The following is a 23245-nucleotide window of genomic DNA, read 5'->3' on the forward strand; positions in this document are numbered from 1 at the left end:
TTGTTGTTCATTCATGTCAATTGTAACAGACTCTTGTGACCCCATTTTTGGTTTTGTTTTTTGGGGCAAAAATACTGGATTGGTTTTCCATTTCCTTCAGCAGCTCTTTTTTGCAAATGAGGAAACAGACAAAATGGTTTAAGTGACTTGCCCAGCATCACAGAAGTATTGTCTGAATTTGAACTCAGGAAGACAAGACATACATTTTGGTTACCTAGAAACTTTTATTAAGGCCAAGCATTTTGCTAAGTTCTAGAGATAACAAAAAAGGCCAAACCAGTCCCTGTAAATAAAGATATCTTAGTCTAATAGGAGAGACAAGATGAAAACAACTAAATTCAAAGTAGAAATATATAGTGCAGATTGCAGATAACAGAAGGAAGACATTAGCATTCATACATAAGCAGCACTTAATGTAATTTATTCATTCCTTTACCCAGTAGGCACTTAAAGTTTATTAAATTAAATTGAATTATTGAACCTTTGGACACATATTTAAGATACACATCTCCCTCTCAAATTTCAAACTTTCTCATTCCCAACTCCCAATACACTAGATTCAATGATACAGCTTTTCTTACTCTAATATACTTTGCTTGCTAAAGACATGTAGTTTCTCTTTCTTTCTAAAATAGTACTCTGACATCAAGAAGGTGATGCCTTGACATGCAAGTGAGTTGGTTTTGAGGGAAGGAAGGCTGTACAAAATTATTAGCTTTGCTTTTTCCTCCAGAGCCACCTGGGTCCAGTGGCAAGATAGATTAGGGTAGCTGGAGATGGCCCTGGATACAATGGGAGATCTTGATCTTTTTTAAGCTAAGGTCTTTCCCAGATCACAGTTTGACAAAGACAATGCCTATTCAGTAGTTAAGACTACATAAGAATTGTGGCAGAGAATGGCCTCCTTAACCTAATGGGGGTGGGGGAAGAAATCCAATCGGGGATGGGAAGACCCTCAAATCTCACTCCTGGACTACCAATCTATTTGCAGTTATCTATTAGACCTATAAGTTCCTGGAGACAAGGGACTGTTTTTTGTTTTTATTTTTACTTTGATATTTTCAGCCTGTAGCATAGTTCCAGGTATATAGAAGGAACTAAACAAATGTTTATTGACTTGACTAAACTTGACTGAATTTGAAATCCTCAATCTCAGTCAGATCTGATAGATATAAGGAGAGAACCCTGAGAACAATCTTCAAAGTCTGTTGTTGCCACCAACATATACACACATGCATGCTTCCTTGAAGTATTCTTTGTCACTCATGGAATGTCCCACCATCAGTCCTAGAAAATCAGGAACAGCTGGAAGAAAAGTGAAAGTTAGTAAGCCTGAGTCCCTCAATAAAATGAGGGTCTTACTGGGAACTCAGCAAGGCAAGAAAGGGCTAGGACTTACGAGAAGACTCTAGGTATGGTTGGATGTTCCAGGGAGAGGAGGGAGATTACACATGCTGAGAGAAGTTCTCAGATGAGAATACAAAGGCCATGGTTTTGAAGTTTGGACATCAGTGTCAAGAAAGATTCTCCCCATGTATATTGTAGTACAATTTCCCACATGTTCTATGATGACTAATTGGAGGACAAAATCAGTGAATATATCCCCAAGGAATGTCCATGGAGGGATACACATATAGGGAACACTTGTGGACAACAGCCTACTAGACATCTCAAACTTAAAACAAAACTCATAATCTTTTCTTCCAAGTCTTCCTGTATCTCTAGCTTCCTTTTTACTATCAAGGAAACTAGCATTGTCCAAGTTACTTAGGCTCATGATCATGACACCATCCTTGACTCCTCAGTTATATTCACCCAATATGTCTACATATTGGTCAATAAAAATTTATTTTATTATTTTTTTCTTATGAACCTTTTCTTTTCTTTCTTTCTTTCTTTCTTTTTTTTTTTTTTTAGGCAACTGGAGTTAAGTGATTTTCCCAAGGTCACTTAGCTAGTAAATGTTTGAAGTTGGATTTGAACTTGGATTTTCCAGACTCTTTAAGATTAGTGCTTTATTCACTATTCCATCTAGTTGCCTCCCAATAAGCATTTATTAATCCACTACATTCAACACACTGTGCTAAGTGCTAGAGATTTAAAAAAAAAAAAGGCAAAAAATAATTCCTGCCCTCAAAGAGCTCACAATCTAAAGGTAAAGATAACAAGCAAACAATGTACAAACAAGCTATATTCAGAATAAATAGGAAATCATTAATAAAGGGAAGATGCTAGAATTAAGGGATGTTGGAAAAAACTTCCTGTAGAAGATAGAATTTTAATTGGGATTTATAATAAGCCAGAAAATCCAGTAGATAGAGATGAGAAGAGCTTTTCAGTTATGGAGGGTAGACAAGAGGAAATACCTGGAGGTAAGATGGAGTGACTTATTTGTGGAAGAGAATACAGGCCATTATCACTGGAATGAAGAGTATATATTGGGGAATAAGCTATGAGAAATCTGGAAAAGTAGGAGAAGCTGGCTAGGTTATAAAGGATTTTGAATTCCAAACAGAGCATTTTTGTATTTGATTCTGCAGGTGATAAGGAGTCACTGGAGTTTATTAAATAAAGAAATAACATAGTCAGACCTGCACTTTAAAAAAATTATGTTACTGGCTGAATGGAGGATGGATTGGAGTGAGGAGAGGCTAGGGACTCCATCCCCTATGCTACTTGGCTGCTTACATTTATTATACTGGACTAAGCCTCCAGCTGGTTAAAAAAGCCTTTAGGCATCAGTTTTTTTTGTAATTCCCTTGTTTTAGTTTTGGCTTATCACTCTGGAAATTCAGTTTATTCTTTGGCTTATGGAGAGGAGAGAAAATTTCCTTTGATTCCTTCCTACTCCCCTGATACCTTGATTTTGATCCTTGAAGATTACCGGAAGGGACTAGGTAAAACTTGTGCCCTTTGTTTTATTGCCCACTAAAAGCAAAATTAGTTTCTTATTTACATATTCAAAGATATGAACAATTCAGTATTTTTGATCATTGTAGGGAATTTCCAGTGTGAGAATTCTCTCTACCCTCTTCTTCTTCTTCTTGTTTTTTTGATTATAGCTTTTTATTTACAAGATATGTGCATAGGTAATTTTTCAGCATTGACAGTTGCAAATCCTTTTGTTCCTTTTTCCCTCCTTCCTCCCCACCCCTTCCCCAAGATGATAGGTTGACCAATAGATGTTAAATATGTTATATGTTAAATTGGATTTTCCAGACTCTTAAGACCAGTGCTTTATTCACTATGCCATCTAGTTGCCTCCCAATAAGCATTTATTAATCCACTACATTCAAGACACTGTGCTAAATGCTAGAAATTTAAGTTAAATACAATATATGTATACATGTCCAAACAGTTATTTTGCTGTATAAAAAGAGTTGGACTTTGAAATAGTGTACTATTAGCCTGTGAAGGAAATCAAAAATGCAGGTGGACAAAAATAGAGGGATTGGGAATTCTATGTAGTGGTTCATAATTATCTCCCAGAGTTCTTTTGCTGGGTGCAGCTGGTTCAGTTCATTACTGCTCTATTGGAATTGATTTGGTTCATCTCATTGTTCAAGAGGGCCACATCCATCAAAATTGATCCTCATATAGTATTGTTGTTGAAGTATATAATGATCTCCTGGTCCTGCTCATTTCACTCAGCATCAGTTCATGTAAGTCTCTCCAGGCCTTTCTGAAATCATCCTGCTGGTCATTTCTTATAGAACAATAATATTCCTTAATATTCATAAAGCACAATTTACCCAACCATTCTCCAATTGATGGGCACCCACTCAGTTTCCAGTTTTTGGCCACTACAAAGAGGGCTGCCACAAACATTCTTGCACATACAGGTCCCTTTCCCTTCCTTAAAATCTCTTTGGGATATAAGCCCAGTAGTAACACTGCTGGATCAAAGAGTATGCACAGTTTGATAGCTTTTTGAGCATAGTTCCAAACTGCTCTCCAGAATGGCTGGATGTATTCACCAACAATGTATCCATGTCCCAGTTTTCCCACATCCCCTCCAACATTCTGCATGATCTTTCCCTGTCATTCTAGCCAACCTGACAGGTGTGTAGTGGTATCTCAGAATTGTCTTAATTTGCATTTCTCTGGTTCTCTTGGAACATCTTTTCATATGGCTAGAAATAGTTTCAATTTCTTCATCTGAGAATTGCCTGTTCATATCCTTTGACCATTTATCAATTTCTCCACCCTCTTCTTAACAATGAGACGATTCAGGCCAATTCCAATAATCTTGTGATGATGAGAACCATCTACACCTAGAGAGAGACCTGTGGAAACTGAGTGTGGATCACAACATAGCAGTTTCACTTCTTTTGTTGTTATTTGCTTGAATTTTATTTTCTTTGTCATTTTTTTCCTTTTTGATCTGATTCTTCTTGTGCAGCTTGATAATTGTATAAATATATACCTATATTGGATTTTCATATATTTTTACCATATTTATACCATATTGGATTACTTGCCATCTGGAGGATGGAGGTGGGAATTAGAACACAAGGTTTTGCAAGGGTCAATGATGAAAAATTATCCTTGCATATGTCTTGAAAATAAAAATTTTCAATTTAAAAAATAAAGAAAAAAGAACAAAAAAAGAGGAAACAGTCAGAAGAAGAAGAAGAAGAAGAAGAAGAAGAAGAAGAATCTATAATTGTTATGGAATAAAGTCCATTTATATATGAAAAAAAAGAATTCTCTCCACCAATACAGATTTTTGACCCTACTATGACTTAGTAGGTAATTCTTGGGCAGTTGCTTAAGATACATAGAGGTTACATGACTTGCTCATGTTCACATATCTGGTATATATTAAATGTAGGCTTTGAACTTAATGTCTTCCTGATTCCAAGCCAGTAACTCAATGCCTGTACAATAGATAGGATATATAGTTCTCTCTGAATATAGGATATTAAAGGTGTTCCAAAAGTCTTAGTGCAGTTACTTATTAGTACATTTAGCATATAGAAGATGTCCCCAAACTTTTTAGAAGTTTAGGGCAGTCTTAAACTATTATAATTTATTAACATTAAATTAAAGCTTCTTAAATTTAATAGTTTATTAAGGCTTGATTCCTCTAAGACTTTTGGGACACCCTTTATAAAGTGCTACCCTGATATATTATCATGTAATGGAAGTAATACTTACTTGCTAAAGGATATAGCAATAAAGCATAAGCCCTGTTGAGCTTTATCATCTTGGAAAGCTTTGAGTGTAGCCCTAGTAGGCATGGAACGTTTAAGATAGTGAATTTCTGGGGGGAAAAATAGACATTCCATGCCAAGTAGCCAAAAAATTGAGCAATTAACTCAATTATGCTATAATTTACATGTACAGTTCCTTAGGTATCAAGTATGTACTCCTATACCGGTTGTGAGACTTGAACCTTGGAGAAGCTGCAGGAATGGCACTACATAGGAGATGTTCTATTGTGGATAGTTTATATCTTTTAATGACTACTATGCAAAAAAAAAAAAAAATAATAACCACTGATGACTGTATCCAAGTAAAAGCTCATAGATCTGATGCTAGATATGACCTGAGAAGTCATCTAGTTCTGATGATAGCTAAGGATACTGAGGCCCAAAGAAATAAGTGATTGTCTAAGCTAATCCCACAGCAGCAGGCAGAACCAGGATTCAGACCTCAGGTCCTATGACTTTTTCACTGGACCATGATAACTCCTGAATGTCTGCCTATTCATGTATCAGCTTTATTATGCCAAAGTCAATTTCAATTGATTAAGGTACAATCAAGGATAGCATATTTGACAAGGAAGTAGCATTTGGGTGGAGTAGGTGGGGAATCAGGAACAATTCTAATTTTTTTTTGAGTAATTTCCTTCTTTATTTAGTCTTTTTTTTTAATTTAAATTTTATTTTATTTAATAATAACTTTGTATTGACAGAATCCATGTCAGGGTAATTTTTTACAACATTATCCCTTGCACTCGCTTATGTTTCGTTTTTAACAATTCTAATTTAATAAATTCTCACTAAACATAACTCTTAGAGCACTAAGACAAATACAGCTACTCAGAAAGGCAGAGCTGGAAAAGACAGAGTCCTCTCTCTGGTTAATTCATCACCAGTCTAGTGGAATTACCTTTAATCACCTCATTGTTGAAAAGAACCAAGTCCATCAAAGTTGATCATCATGTAATCTTTTTGTCACTGTGTACAATGTTCTCTTGATTCTACTCACTTAGCATCAGTTCATGTAAGTCTCTCACATTTATTTATTAAGTAGAGGACACAATTGGTCCAAAATAAAGGTAATTTATAGAATGGCATAAATAACATCTCTCCCAATAAAACACTCATCCCTGGGAAGACTTTCCACAAAATATGCATGCCACTAGTGAGACAGAAGGGACAAACCTGAAAAAATACTTAGATGGTCACATTTCTTATGTATCCAAATAGAGAGGTATGGATGATCAGGGAATATGCAGGGAAGGGTAACTTTTCCATTTTCCAAAGTTTTCTGGTGATATCATCACATTGCTCCCATGTATTCCGCCCCACAAGAATTTTATAATGCTGTGTTGTTTTTGTCTTTTGGGCCAAGGGTGTTAGCACGGAATGTGATTTCAGAATAGATTTGCTATGGTGCTGTGACCAAAAGACTTCTTGTATATCCATTGATTGGGGAATGAATGAATAAGTTAAGGCATAAAATTGTAATAGAACATCATTGTTCTATAAGGAATGATGAGCAGGTTGATTACAGAAAAGCCCAGAAAGACAAGAACTGATGCTGAATGAAGTGAGCAGAACCAGGAAAACACTGTACATAGCAAGATTGTGTGATGGTCAATTATGATAGTCTTAGCTCTTCTCAGAAATACAGTAATCCAAAACAATTCCAATAGACTTGGGATGGAGAATGCCATCCAGAGAGAAAACTATAGAGACTGAATACAGATAGAAGAATACTATTTTCACTTTTGTTTTTTGGTTTGCTTTTTCATTCTCATGGTTTTTCCCTTTTGTTCTGATTTTTCTTTCACAATGTGACAAACATGAAATTAAAAAATGATTATACATGTATAATCTATATCAGATTGTTTGTTGTCTTGGGGAGAAGGAAACGAAGAGAGAGAAAAAAATTGGAACTCAAAATCTTACAAAAATGAACATTGATGAACTAATGCTAAATGAGGTGAGTAGAGCCAAGAGAATATTGTACACAACAAGACTATAAGATGATAAATTTTGATGGGCATGGCTCTTTTCAACAGTGAAGTGATTCAGACCAATTCCAATGGTCTTGTAATGGAGAGAGCCATCTGTACTCTGGAGTACTCTGGAGAGAGAGGATTGTGGGGATGGGGAATAAGTGTGGATCATAATATATTATTTTCACTTTTTGTTGTTGTTTGCTTTTTATTTTCTTTCTTATTTTTTCCTTTTTTGATCTGATTTTTCTTGTGCAGCATGATAATTATGGAAACATGTAGAAGAATTGCACATGTTTAACCTATACTGAATTACTTGTTGTCTAAGGGATCAATGGGAGGAAGGGAGAGAAAAAATTTGAAACACAAGGTTTTGCAAGGGTGAATGTTAAAAACTATCTATGCATATATTTAGGGGAAAAAGCTTTTAATAATGAGTGTTGCAAGCTATATTTACAGGTAATTGGGAAAATAAAATACTATTAATTTTTTAAAAATCCTTCTAACTTCTGTTTAATTTCCTAATGCAATTTTGTGCTTCTCAGCACATTTAATGGGACCAAAGAAACCTCACAGAACTGTGTGAGTCTGAGCTACTAGTTTTTTTTTTTTCCTTGGGCCTCATGTATCTAAGTAAACATAAGAGAAGCAAAAAGAAGAAGATTGTTGTCTTCCTTCTGCTGAGCTTCATCTCTACCTTCATAATGTATATGTGGCGAGCATCAAGTCTCCCAAACTTTGAATTGTCCTATACATAAATTGGGAAACATGCAAAAACCTCTGATTTGAGGGTACAATGCAATCCTATTGGCTAATATGAACCAGAACTTTGTTGTCTTTCCCAATCCCCCTGAGTTGCTAGAGCTTTCTCTTCTGAGGTTTTTTTCTATTTCCTCTGTATGTTTTGTATATGTTCCTGTGTTTGTATGAGGCATGGGGGATTATGGGATTTTCAAGGAGGAATATTATGGCTAGTGTGAGAGCTTGCTGAGCCCTTTTCAGGCTACTTATCCATACTTGGCATCCACTTGACAATCAATTCCAAACTCTGGTTCTTAAAAGCTGTAACATATGAAGTGGCCACACCTTGGTAAAACTATATTGGCAGATGGACTAACCCAGGTTGAGAGTAACTTAGGGGCCTCAAAGTTGTTGGTGAATGAACTGGGATATCTACACTCAAGCTTGTGAAGATTTCCTCCTGCAGAATAAGTGGATAAGAACAATTTGTTCTAACAGCCACTAAGGCATATTAAGCAGGAGTTGTGGAGCTTAGTCAGACATCAAAGATGACTAAGTCATCTGCTGGGTCCCAGACCAGGAATTTTGACTTTTGTCTTGCCACTGGACTTTGATGGCTCAAAAAAGAGAATGCAACTGGCAACTTCGGGCAACTCTGTCTCATTTAAATCTAATTCTTGCACTAGTCAAAACATCACCCCATTATGTCATTGATCCTTTTTGAAAATAAATGATAACAACAATATGTACTTATTAGTTAGCATGGGGAGCTAAGTGGTGCAGTGGATACAGTGCCTGGCCTGAAGTCAGAAAGATTCATCTTCCCAAGTTCAAATCTGGCCTCAAACACTTATTAGCTGTGTGACATCAGGCAAGTCCCTTCACCCAGCTTACCTCAATTTTCTCATCTGTAAAAACCTGAAAAATGGAAAATGGAAAAGGAAATGGCAAACTTCTACAGTGTCTCTGTCAAGAAAACTACAAATGGGGTCACAAAGAGTAGGATATTATTGAAATGACTGAATCAACAACTGTGTACAGAAAGAATAATAGTATAAAACATTTGCACTGTTTCTTCAATTGTCTGGGTGTAAATTGTAGCTGTCTTTCAAAGGCAATGGTATTGATAGAACTTAACTCCAGGGCTTCTAAAAGTTAACCATCTTGCCTTGCAAGTGATTAGATGGCTGGATCACAGGCAAGAGTGTGGAGACTGTACCCAGAGCATTGCCACAGAAACAGCTAAGGGTTTAGAGTGGGGTTGGTCTAGAGTGGGGTTCATTGCCAATGAAATTTTACTAGTTCTAAACCAGCCCATGTTTGAAAGCTTGTACTATTTAATGAAAGTTAAGTTGTCTGTGTTCAGTGATGTTTTTTGTTTTTCTGTTTTTTGTTTGTTTGTTAAGGAGAAAGCTCTAGTCAGAGATGTAATTTCAGCAGAGAGATCAAGAGGGCAGAGAAGGAAATGTTTGGAGGATGAAGGAAATGAACACATACTTGTTGATTGCAACATAACAAAAGTTTTGTTAGCTTAATTTTAAAGTAACATAAAATCAATATGTTGGGGTGAAATGATTTTATTTGTTGTTGTTGTTGTATTTAATGGCAACAAAACACAAAATTCACAGAACAATGAAACCCCTGCTTTCAGTGGATACAATTTTGCAGAGACTGGGAACTGTTCCAGCTTAGGAAGTGTGCTACTTTTCTACAGATAATAATAACAACTATAATAGTTAACATTGAAGGTTTAAAAAGCATATTAAATGTGTTATCATTTGTGATCCTCACAACAACACTTAAGGGAGAGTGCCATTATTATTTTCATTTTACAAATGAGGAAACTAAGGCTGAAAGAGGGTCTTGCTCAGAGTCACCCAGAAAGTAATTGTCTGAGATGGTATTTGAATTCAGATTCAGTGCACCCTCCAGGCTTTCCAGAGATATATTTGCTCAGAGTCACCCAGAAAGTAAATGTCTGAGATGGTATTTGAACTCAGATTCAGTGCACCCTCCAGGCTTTCCAGAGATATATTTGATGGAATGAAAAACAGTCAAGAGAAAAAAAGATTTGGCTAGAAACACCCTACTTAAGGCCCCAGAGTGTACTCCATCTCTTACCCCTACAATTTTAATGCTAAATTTGTTTTATTTGTTCTGAAACTAAAAGAAGTTGATGTGATGCTAAAGAAGTCAACCATAAAGTATAATAGTTTTGAATTTTAAGTACTATTCTTCTCTAAGGTAACAGCATGGATTTCTTAATTTTCTTTCTATATGAAATCCTTCTATTTCATTTTCAGGGTAAAGGAATGCAATGTGGGAGGAGGAAAAAAGGAAATGAAGAGAATGATTAAATTATTATCAGATTTAAAAAACATTATCTAAAGGGGAAAAAAATCACAGAATTGCAGTATTTGAGAACTGGAAGGAAACTCAGCAACTATTTAGTCCATTCTATATTTAGAACAAGACTTGACTATAACATACCATGATCTTCTAGTCTCTGCTTGAAGACTTCCAAGGAAGGAAATCCTCAGCATACCAAGATATCTCTTTCCTCTTTGGGATGGCTCTGATTATTAAGAGGCTTTTCTTGAATGTAATCTAAATATTTCTTTTTGTAATTACCACGTATTGCTTCTGATTCTGCCTTCTGGAGCCAATCTCATCCTTCTTCCCCAAGACAACTCCCCAAGTACTTGAAGAAGGTAAGCATTTCTCTCTTTCCTATGTCATCTCGTCAATCTGCTTTTCTCTAAGCTATCTCCATTTCCTTGAACTGATTCTCAAGTGACATGGATTAAATCTAGATTATCCTTACTGCCCTTCTCTGGATGTTCATCTGATCATTAATGCCTCTCTTAGGGAAAGAGATGTGGGCAAAAATGTTTGGGCAGCCCTTTTTGTAGTGGCAAGAAACTGGAAACTGAGTGAATGCCCATCAATTGGAGAATGGCTGAATAAGTTATGGTATGTGAATGTCTTGGAATATTATTTTTCTATGAGAAATGATGATTTTAGAGAGGCCTGGAGAGATTTACATGAACTGATGCTAAGTGAAGTGAGCAGAATCAGGAGATCATGCACAACCACACCAAGATTATAAGATGATCAATTCTGATAGACATGGCTCTTTTCAACAATGAGATGATTCAGGCCAGTGCTAATGGTCTTGTGATGAAGAGAGCCATCTGCACTCAAAGAAAGGACTGCTGGGACTGAGTGTGTATCACAACATAATATCTTCACTTTTTTGGGTTGTTGTTTGTTTGCATTTTGTTTTCTTTCTCATTCTTTTCGATTTCTGTTCTGATTTTTCTTATGCAACGTGATAATTGTGGGAATATGTTAGAAGAAATGCACATGTTTAACATATATTGGATTACTTGCCATCTAGGGGAAAAGAATAGGGGAAAGGAAAGGAAAAGTTTAGAACACAAGGTTTTGCAAGGGTGAATGTTTAAAATAATCTATGCAGATGTTTTGAAAATAGAAAGCTTTAATAATTAATGCCTCTTTTTAATTATAGCTTTTATTTTCAAAATACACATGTATATATATAATTTTTGATAGTCACACTTATAAAACCCTGTATTCTAAATTTTTTTCTCTCCCTTCTACCCTCCAGTCAGCAAGTGATCCAATATGTTAAACATGTGTAATTCCTCTATACATATTTCCACAGATATCATACAGCACAAGAAAAATCAGACCCAAAAGGAAAAAAAAATGAGAAAGAAAACAAAATGCAAGCAAACAACAACAAAAATAGTGAAAATACTATGTTGTGATCCACATTCAGTTTCCACTGTCCTCTCTCTGGGTACAGATGGCTTTCTTTATCACAAGACCAATGGAACGGCTTTGAAATCACCTCATTGTGTGTGTGTGTGTGTGTGTGTGTGTGTGTGTATTTTTTTAATTAAAGCTTTTTATTTTCAAAATACACATAAGGATAATTTTTCACCATTGACCCTTGCAAAACCTTGTGTTCCAATTTCTTCCCCTTCCCCTCACCCCCTCTCCTAGATGGGAAGTAATCCAATATGTGTTAAACATGGTAAAAATATATGTAAATCCAATATAGGCATATCTATTTATACAGTTATCTTGCTGGACAAGAAGAATCAGATCAAAGGGGAAAAAATGAGAAAAAAAATAAAATTCAAGCAAACAATAACAAAAGAAGTGAAAATGCTATGTTGTGATCCACACTCAGTTCCTACAGTCCTCCCTCTATGAATCACCTCATTGTTGACAAGAGCCATGTCCATCAAAATTAATCATCAAATAATTTTGCTTTTGCTGTGTACAATGTTCTCTTGATTCTAGTACCTTCTCTTAGCTTCATTTGATATAAGTCTCTCCAGATCGCTTTGATATCCTGCTGATCATTTTTTATGGACCAATAATAGTCCATAACATTCATATACCATAACTTGTTCATCCATTCTCCAACTGATGGATATCCACTCAAATTTCTTGCCACTACAAAAAGAACTGCTACAAACATTTCTGCATATGTGGGTCCCTTTCCCTCTTTTATGATTTCTTTAGGATACAAGTCCAGGAGAATCCCTGCTGGATCAAAGAGTATGCACAGTGTGATAGCCCTTTGGGGTTTTGGGTTCTAAATTGCTCTCCAGAATGGTTGGATCAGTTCACAATTCGACCAACAATGTGAGTTTCCCAGTTTTCTCACATCTTCTCCAACATTCGTCATTGTCTTTTCTTGTCATTTTAGCCAATCTGAGATGTGTATAGTGGTGCCTCAGTTATCTTAATTTGCATTTCTCTGTTCAATAATGATTTAAAACACCTTTTCAAATGACTAGAAATGGTTTGAATTTCTTCATCTAAAAATTGCCTGTTCATATCCTTTGACCATTTAGCAACTGGAGAATGGCTTGGATTATATATTTTAGAGATGAGGCCTTTATCAGAATCCTTGAATGTAAAATTTTTTCCCACTTTATTGCTTCCCTTCTATTTTTGTCTGCATTGGTTTTATTTGTACAAAACCTTTTTAACTTAATATAATCAAAATTATCCATTTTGCATTCAATAATGTATGCAAGTTCTTCTTTGGCCACAGAGTCCTTCCTTTTCTACAGATCCTAGAAATAAACTATTTTTGTTCTTTTAATTTGCTTATCATATCACTCTTTATGTCTAAATCATGAACCCATTTTGATCTTATCTTGGTATAGGATGTTAGGTACAGATCAATAGTTTCTGCCATACTAATTTTCAATTTTCCTAGAATCTTTTGTCAAATAGTGAGTTCTTATCTCAAAAGCTTAAACCAAAAGTCTTTAGGTTTGTCAAACACTTGATTATTATAGTCATTGACAATTTTGTCCTGTGAACTTAACCTATTCCGCTGATCAACTACTCTGTTTCTTAGCCAGTACTAAATGGTTTTGATGACTGCTGCTTTATAATATAATTTTAGTTTGGTACAGCTAGGCCACCTTCATTTGCATTTTGTTTCATTAATTACCTTGAACTTCTTGACCTTTTGCTCTTCCAGATGAATTTTGTTATTATTTTTTCTAGTTCTGTGAAGTAATTTCTTGGGAGTTTGATTGGTATGGCACTGAATAAGTAGATTAATTTAGGTAGTATTGTCATTTTTATTATATTAGCTCGGCCTAACCATGAATTAATGCCCCTTTTAAACTGTATTGTCCAGAAAAGAACACAATATTCAAGTTTTGGTTGAAATAGGCCAGAATTCAAAGAGACTATTAACTCTTTTTCCTTGGAAATTGTGCCTCTTTATATAATCTAAAATCTCCTCCCTCAGTTTTTTGATTGCTGCATCATCCTGGTGAGTCATATCAATATTGCAGTCTAATAAATATCCCAGATCTTTGTTTTATTTTTAAAAATAGATTTTTATTGATATCTTTTTTTATGTCATCAGAATTTTCCCCAGTATTCTTCCTTGTCCCTCTCTTAGCAAGTCATCTCATGTACTAACTAAACCCACAAAGAGGCCATTTTGAAAGAGTAGAAACTCTTTCCTCCCTCCTTATGGTTCACAGAGTGGACAGTTCTTCCTGATTTGATTACTAATCTTCATTTGCGCAGTCACTAGGAATAGGAACATATGAGGACTAACCATGAGCTGCTGGTTATGCACATTCTTCTCAGAGAGTCAAAGCACAATACACTTCCATGAGAGGTGGTCCAGTCCCAGGAGACCAAGGGATGCTTCTGATAATCCCTGTTATACTAATGTAAGCATTGAGTGAAATGCTGTGTCAATAGGAGAGAGCCCTCTCTGGGAATGTGGTAAACTCCCTTTGCACACATCTTTTCTCATTGCCCCAGAGGTTTTACATCTATATAATGAGCCAATTAAGAGTAGGTAAAAGAATTAAATATATAAATAATAGAGAATAGAAGAGGGTAGAGTGTTGTTTTTATAGATATACCGGGCTTTCCTCCCGAAGCAGAAATTATAGGAATCAGACATGTCAATCAATTGACCAACTTAACATTCAACAATGATCTTTGGCTTCAAGTTTCCTCATCTGTAAATTGAGAGAGTTAGCCTACATTACCTTTAAGATCCCTTTTAGCTTTCAGTTAGTGATTCTGTAACTCTAAGAGAGGCCACTATGTATGTAGCATAGTAAAGTGCTCTGTAACTTAAAATCTACATCTATTAATTTAATTAAGCACACATTTATTGTTTATTGTATACAGGACACTATAGTAGGTATTGGAAATACAAATTCAAAAATACAATAGCTTCTGCCCTTGAGGAGCTTATGTTCTAAATAATAGCTGAATTTTTGTTATCATCATTTAGTCTCACATTGCCTAAGGTCTCACAGTTAGTAAGGCTCTGAGGTCAGATTTGAATTCTGATCTTCCTGATTCTGAGCCCAGCACTCTATCCACTGTGCTATCTAGCTGTCCATAAATAGATTTATATTTGCATTAAAAATGTTTTTCCAATAATTAAAACAATTAGTCTTTGAGAAGAGAAGTGGAAATAGAAATAGAATTCAAGAAATCAATTGTTCTTAGCAAAGAAGACTCTCAGCAGAGAGTCTGGGATTATGGATCTTCAGCTATAATATATGCTTATAGAATCACTAAACTACTCGTTTTTCAAGAAAAGGAGCAATCATAGACATACACTTCCCTTTATTTTGACTTTTGTTTAGCATAAACTCCCAAATTTTCTCAGGCACAGCCTGGTGTGTTTCATCAGTACAAATGTAATAGGGTCTTTGGTGTATGTCCAGATCACCTAAAATGTAGACACTCTGTGTCCTCTATTGTGTAAGCGGGAGTAGCCTCCTTTAATTGGTTGATTAATCAGAATACGTTACATTTTTAAAGCTAGTGAGATCATGAAGCAGCCCTTTCTGGCTCAGGACTCCCCAAACCAAGAAGTTTGGTAATGTCTGTGCTTCAAGCTTAGCCCCTATCTTCTGGGGAAGCAAGCTTCTTTGGATACCACAGCCACAATGACATTAAATAAGGGTTATTATCATCTGCTTTGCTGCTGTTCCCTAAGAATTATATTTGACAATAAACTGAAATCTTTCTCTGTTATCTTCTTCATTAGAATATGATGTCTTCGACATCAAAGGCTGCCTTACTAGGGAGTATTTGCACGACCAAAACTTAGCACTATACTTTGCACATAGTAAGTGATCAATAAATTTTTTTCATTCATTCTTTCTTTTCAGAGATAAGATACGATGGGTTTGGGATGTTGTATCTACTGGTTGATTTGTTACTTGTTTTCCTTTTTTTTTTTTTTTTTTTAATTCTTTGTTACAAGAGAATGCTCACTAGCCGGAGAGTAAAAATACTGTACTAAATGAAAATGATATAAAAGCAAAAGATATAAATAGGCATGTTTAAAATGAACAAATAAAAATGTCACTTTTTGGATATATAAAAAAGAAGCTATAAACTTGAATGGAGTTTAAAGTTCGAGCAAAATGATTGGTTCAAAGTTAAAAACTGGAATGGAGAATAATTATGATTCTTTTATATGAAGTGGTCATTCTTTGTTTTTTAAAATTAATTATGAAGGAGATCAGGGTTAAAAAGAAGTCACAGAGGTTGAGCTAATCAGATACTGTACACCTGGACTTTATAAATTAAAGATAACCTTCCAGAGTTCACTTTTGGCAAACTGAATTCAAGTATATAACTGAGGCTTGGGTGGTAATTGTTAGAGATAAAATGTGTAGTTGGGGCCAACCCAAGTCTTTCTGTTATTCAAGGCTTTCCGCTATCTGACCCTGCTACCAGTCTGTCCTCCCTCTTCATGTCTATTGACTCTCAGACCCAGTTTTAGCTCTTCTTGCCCATGTTTCTTGGTTTGTATAAGCTGTGTGTATATGAAACACCATTTAAAGTACTTTTTCTTCTGTTTCCTAAGATACTGTTTAGATTACTCTGTTAATCTGGCTTTTACTTTTCTAGCTTTAGAATCACTTGTTGAATCCTTTAGTCCAATAGCCAGTCAAACCCCTAGACGTGTATTGACTCCTTGGGGTAGGGATTTTGTTATATTTTTCTATCCCCATAACATGGAATACAGTTAAAGATCTAGAGGTAATCAAATAGAGACAGTGAGATATAATGGATGGAGAACTGATCCCAAATTCAAGAAGACCCAGATTAAAGTCCCACCTTTGACTTTTACGGGCTATGTGACCCTGACAAAGTTCCAGTCTTTCAGTGCTCCCAAGCAACTCTGTAAGTCTATCTATTGTAGAACAGTTGCTGATCTGCATTGGTAGAGGAAGTTTTCCATGAAGGAATTGTGGGAATTGAGTGAACCATACTGACTCTATCTTGTAACTCAATTCTGGATCTAGCTTAGTTTCCTTTCTATTCAATTATGGATCTGGTTCAATGTCTGTTTTCTGAGAAAACTTTATTCAATTATGGGAAATATGAAAAAACTTTATGGCATTTTTTGAACCTAGCTCTACATGACTATGAAACAACCACTTCCATCTGCTGCTTGGAGACCTTTAACAAGGACCTAGATTATGCTGATCAGAAACCTAGTCAGATCCAAAGATTGATACAAAGAGGTTTTTTTATTTTTATTTTTACAATTATTAATCTCAAGAAACCCATACGTTTTATCTGAAAACTGGCTCTGTACTAATCAGTTATTGTTTCCTTATTCATTTGATTGAATATAGATACTTGCAGGGAAATAGGATACCTTTTTTTTTTCTTTACTGATTTCAGGAAATCAATTCATATAAGTCATTCCAGGTTTTTCTGAGAGCATCTTACTCATCATTTCTTACAGCACAATGATATTCCATCAAAATCATATATTCAACTATTCCCAATTGATGAGCATCCCCTAAGTTTCCAATTTTTGCCACTTAAAAAGAGTTCAACTCAATACTTTTGCTCACCCTGTTAAGAGCTGAGTTCCTCTTTTAAGAATATCTCAATCATTCTATTATAAATCAATAATGTACATTCTTTTTTTTTTTTTTACATATTTCTCTATGAGAGAAAAGAATCAAAACAAAAGGAAAAAGCCATGAGAAAAAAAAAACAGAAGAAAAAAAGTGAAAATAATATGCTTTGATCTTCATTCAATCTTCATAGTTCTCTCTCTGGATGCAGGATGCACATGGCATTTTCTATCCAAAATTTATAGGAATTGCCTTGGATCGCTGAATTGTTGAGAAGAGTCAAGCCTATCATAGTTGATAATCACATAATCTTGTTATTGCTTTGTATAATGCTTTCCTAGCTCTATTAAACAATAAACATTTATTAAGCACTTACTTTATACTAGGTACTCCAACTCTATCACCTAACTTTTAAAAATCAATCTGGAGCATGACATATATTGTTCATCATCTTTATTTATTTATTTATTTATTTAGGCTTATTCAAGGGACTTATTGGCTTAAAGCTTCTTTGCCACTCACCATCTATTATTAGATCTTGAGCTTTTAGGGACCACTCCCTTACACTTTTGAAAAACAAATTCAAATTCTTGCTCTTCATGTTGAGGTCACAGACTAATGTTGCGAAGTGTCTCAAAAGAATTTGCAGGTTTGAACCCATTTCCTAGTCAAGGTGCAACATTTATTGTAATTGTATTGCCATTACCAGTGACCTAAATTCCAAAAGAAATTAGTAAAAAATGGACATGTATATACATGTTGTATTTAATTTATACTTTAACATAGTTAACATGTATTGATCAACCTGCCATCTGGGGGAAGGGATGGGAGGAAGGAGGGAAAAAGTTGGAACAAAAGGATTTGCAACTGTCAATGCTGAAAAATTACCTATGCATATATCTTGTAAATAAAAAGCTATAATAAAAACAAAAAGAACATAAAAAATAAAAATAAAGTCTTTTGCAATCTGAAAAAGAAAGAAATTAGCAAAAACACAGAAGCAGAGACACAAGTGTATCCTGCTTTGTAATCATTGATATGGTAATTCTATGGCCTAGTGTAAAGGCTAAGGAGTGAGCTCCAGAATTTGGTTCTCACTGACCAGATTATCAGTCAGCAATAAATTGAGGAATGACTCTAGAATTTGGTTCTTACTGACCAAATTGTCAGTCAGCGATGAATTTAGGAGTTATGCAAAGAGTCATATGCATTTTATCTAATTTGATCCTCACAACAATTTTGAGATTCCCCCATCATCTTTTCAGGCTATATTATTTTAGTTATCTCAGCACTTCCCATAGATTCACTTCTATGTAGATGATTACTATATTTTCAAGATCGATCTGTTGATTCTACAGTCACACAGCAGATTGCTTGGATCTACTGAGCTCAGGGTCCCATGTTCAATCTCAAAATCAAATATTCAAAACAGAATTCATGATCTTTCTCCAAAAATCCTCTTCTCTTCCAAAATTCCCTATCATTCTGGGATTATAATCATCTACCTAGTTACTCAGGCTCACAACCTCAGTAGTATCCTGGACTGCTTATTCTTACTCACCTACACATGGAATCCCATTGCCAAATCTTTTCTACTTTTACAACATTTTTCATTAATACCTTCTTTTTAGTTATACCAACATCAACCTAGTTCAGGCTATTATCACTTCCAACTTAGTTCACATGGTTAGTATGTGTGTGAGGTGGAATTTGACCTTAGGTTCTACTGACTCCAGGGCCGGTGCTCTACAGGGGTCCTCAAATTTTTAAAATAGGGGGCCAGTTCACTGTTCCCTCAGACTGTTGGAGGGCCAGGCTATAGTAAAAACAAAAACTTCGTTTTGTGGACCTTTAAATAAAGAAACTTCATAGCCCTGGGTGAGGGGGATAATCGTTTTCAGCTGCCGCATTTGGCCCGCGGGCCGTAATTTGAGGACCCCTGCAAGCTCCCTCTACTTAAATTATCTTCTTACAGTTTCTCTGCCTCAAATCTTTCCCTCATTTCTTATGTTCTCCACTTATGCCCAGGTAATTTTTCTTTTTTCTTTTTTTAAATATATGCATGGATTATCTTCAACATTTGCCCTTGCAAAACCTTTTTTTACACTTCTTTCCCCCTACCACCTTCTGTATACAGCAAGTAATGCAATATATGTTAAACATATACAATTCTTCTATACATATTTCCACAAATATCATGCTGTACAAGAAAAATCAGATCAAAAAGGAAAAAAATGAGAAAGAAAATGCAAGCAAACAACAACAAAAAGAGTGAAAATACTATCTAAAATATCCCTGCTTATTGTACACTAATGACTCCTTATTACCTTCAGAAGCAAATAGTGAGCCTTTTCTTTGGCATTTGAAACTCTGCAGAGTTTCTATCTTTCCATTCCTTTTAAACCTTCCTCTCCTTCATTTATTCTATGATCCAGGTACACTGAGCTACTTGCAATCCCTAGAACTTTGCTTCTTATCTCCCTACTTTTGCTGGTTGTCCCCTATCTTCCTTTAAGACTCACCTCAAATTCAAATGTTCTCAGAAAAATCTAGAAAGACTTACATGAATTGATGCAGAACAAAATAAGCAAGATCAGGAGAACATTGTATACAATAATAGTAATATTATATGATGATTAGTTGTGAATGCCTTAGCTCTTCTCAATAATATAATAATCCAAGATAATTCTGAAGGACTTATGATCTTCACAACTAGAGAAAGATAGAATCTGGAAAAAAAAAATCAAAACACACCTTTTCTTTACTTTTTAAAATTTTTCTCTTTTTTGTCTGTTTTTTTTTTTACACATCTTATATATCCTTTCTCATTTACATATTGTCTTCCTCATCAGAATGTACTCTTTTCAAGGACAGGGGATATTTTTAGCTATTTTTATATTCCTAGCTCTTGGGAGTGTCTGGCACTAAGTGCTTAAAAAAAATCCTTGCTGACTGACGGACAGTGATCTTATGAAGCATGTCATAAGATCATAGCTGTCAAACTGAAGGAATCTCAAAGTGATTCCTCATTTTACAGAGGAGGAAACTGAGACCCACAATGAGGAATAAATGGCAAAGCAGGAACTTGAACCAAAGTCTTGACATTTCAGGTCCAGAGTTCTTTCCATTATGTCTCACTGACTCCCCCTTTTTTACTCCTTTATCATATCATCCCCCTAATCAAGCCCCTTTAATGGTTTTCCTTTGATTACTGAATAAAGTCTGTAGCCTTTCATTAATTCCTCTCTATGTCTGTCTCTTTTGTCCTAGAAATTAAAGCAAAGCTCCCAAGGCTGCTATTCTTGGGACCTCCTAAACCAAAATCCTCCTTCTTAGGTATCACTTCTCTACTGGGTTGTAAGGTCTGTGAGAGTAGGACTTGTTTCTCTTTTATATTTGTTTTCTCATTATCACATTAGCCCTGTGCTCCGCACATAGTAATGTCTTCATAAATACTTTTCATTCACTTGTTCATTTCTAGATCTAAGATCCCTAGATACAAGTAACATTCTCTTCCACCCTATGTACACACTAAGTCTGTCCTTTGATTTATTGTTATGTTTTGAAAGTCCTTGATTTCATAGAGGCCTGAAGAGAGTTACATGAACTGATGCTAAGTGAAATGAGCAGAACCTGGAGATCATTGTACATAGTAGCAGCAACATTATACTTTGATCAATTCTGATGGATGTGGTTCTTTAACAATGAAATGATTCAGACCAGTTCCAATTGTTCAGTGATGAAGAGAGGAATCTACATCCAGAGAAAGGCCTGTGGGAACTGAGTGTGGTTCACATAGAATTTTCATGCTTTTTATTGATGTTTGCTTGCATTTTTTTCTAATTTTTTCTTGTTTGATTTGATTTCTCTTGTGCAGTAAGATAATTGTATAAATATGTATGCATATATTGGATTTAAAAAAAAACTGAATTCAAATTTGGCCTTAGATATTTCCTCGCTGTGAGACCCTGGACAAGTCATTCAACCCTGTTGGCCTCAGTTTCCTCAACTGTAAAATGAGCTTAAGAAGGAAATGGCCAACCACTCCAGTATCTCCAGTACTCTAGTAGCCAAGAAAATCCCAAGAGTTGGATTTGACTGAAATAAGTCAACAACGACCACCTCAACAAACAACACATCCTATTATAGCATGTTACCAATTTGAAAACAATGCATTTATCACCAAAAGTTTAGATTATAAGAAATGCAAATGTTATTATCCCCTACTTGACAAGTAAGAAAACTGATGTTCAGAGGAGGTGCCATGGCCTTCTCATGGTCAAGCCATAATTGAGAAGTCAAGATTTTAAGGCAGGTTTTCTATTTCCAAGTCCAGTGCTATTTTTATTACATCAGTGCAGTGGAAGTCATTTAAAAGACTTTCTGGGAATAAAGAACAACCCTTACTTAAATATAAAATAATATCATGTATCTTGACTGATCATTCCTTTTCTTTAGTTGTGGATGATGACTATCAAGTTTCATTCAAGGATTGGTGATATTTTGTTTTTCCCCTCACATTATGACAGAAAGCATAGATGTCACTTGGGTAAACTAAATGACTTTTGTAATGCATAGCTCCTTTGGATGGAGATTTTTCATATACATCTTATCTGGTTTTTGGTTCTTTACAAGGAATTTTTTTCTTTCACAAATCTCCTAATTATTACTTTTAAATTTAAGAGGGGAAATGAATTGTATGTTTAAATACTAAGCACTTGAACAGAAGTCAAATAATGAATTCATTGAAACATATTTCTCAGTTTTATACTATGGGATATAACTCTATTAATTAAAAATAGAGGCTACTTCTGTGCATATCAATCCATAAACAATAGCAAAGTGGAATTAAAAAGAGTTTCTGATTAAAAAAAAAAGTCCTTATATCCAATTTCAATTTACCTCAGTGGATTTGCACCCAAATGTAGTTGAGAAGCTGTCGTCAGACACATCCAGCAATGTTCACACTGGCCTAGCCTCTTTCAGGTTCTACACAGTCCCCTTACTCTCTAATTACTATTTTTCTCTGACTTAAAGTCTAATCACTAAACCATCACTAACTTTCCTTCTGAACTCTGTTCTCTGTACTTTTTACTCCCCACCCCCAAGGACTGGTTTACTATCAAAGCTCATTCCACCAATTACTAGCAAGAAGAAAATGTACTGACTGTTTCTTTACAGCCTTAGGAGGTAATCAGCAAGTACAAACAGTGGAGAGTCCTTTGACTTGGGCACATAGCCATAATTTTTTCAAGGTCTGTAAAAATAAGTGTTTTTCCACTTTCAATGACTGCCTTATATACAATCCTAATATGGCGGGTCATCAGGTCAAAGAGTATGAACAATTTTGTAGTTCTTACAATTTACTTGTGTTGTTGTTGTTGTTGTTGTTGTTGTTGTTTTAAAGATTATACTAATTTGCATGTCCTGTCAGCAGTGTAATAACATATCTTATACTCAATATAGCCCTCACCAACATTGACTCTTATTTAAAAAATTAACTTCCTCAATTTAATAGGTGCGAGATGATACCTTGTAGTTATTTCCATTTCATGCAATACTCTAGGGAAGGACCTCAGATAAAAACCTGAGTATGACTGTGTTTAGATCTTGTGGTACAGGACCCAACAACTGGGATCTTTGATATTGCTAGTGATTCCAACATGTTGTTCTTTTTTCTCTTTTCCAATGATTTAATAGATCCATGATTTCATCAGTGTGAGTACTTAATTGATTTATACCTTTTTATCCTGTGTAATTCCTTAGTTCCTAAAATGCTATTATGTTCTTTACAAAAATGTTTTGCTGATGCATCTGTGGGCTGGAGGGGATCCATGGGTTTTAGAAGACTGTCAGTGAAATACAAATTCTGATATATCAT

General features: G+C 35.2%; 1 long non-coding RNA gene across 1 annotated transcript; it reads right to left on the reverse strand.

Annotated features, from left to right (window-relative positions):
• Positions 1 to 204: 204 nt before the first annotated feature.
• LOC127544300 (uncharacterized) lies at positions 205 to 22517 on the reverse strand. The gene is made up of 2 exons (XR_007949421.1): positions 22267 to 22517; positions 205 to 1305 (listed from the first exon to the last, which is right to left on the reverse strand). It is a non-coding gene; the product is annotated as an uncharacterized LOC127544300 (long non-coding RNA).
• Positions 22518 to 23245: the final 728 nt, after the last annotated feature.

This window comes from Antechinus flavipes, chromosome 1 (assembly GCF_016432865.1).
Source record: "Antechinus flavipes isolate AdamAnt ecotype Samford, QLD, Australia chromosome 1, AdamAnt_v2, whole genome shotgun sequence".
NCBI classification, from domain to species: Eukaryota; Metazoa; Chordata; class Mammalia; order Dasyuromorphia; family Dasyuridae; genus Antechinus; species Antechinus flavipes.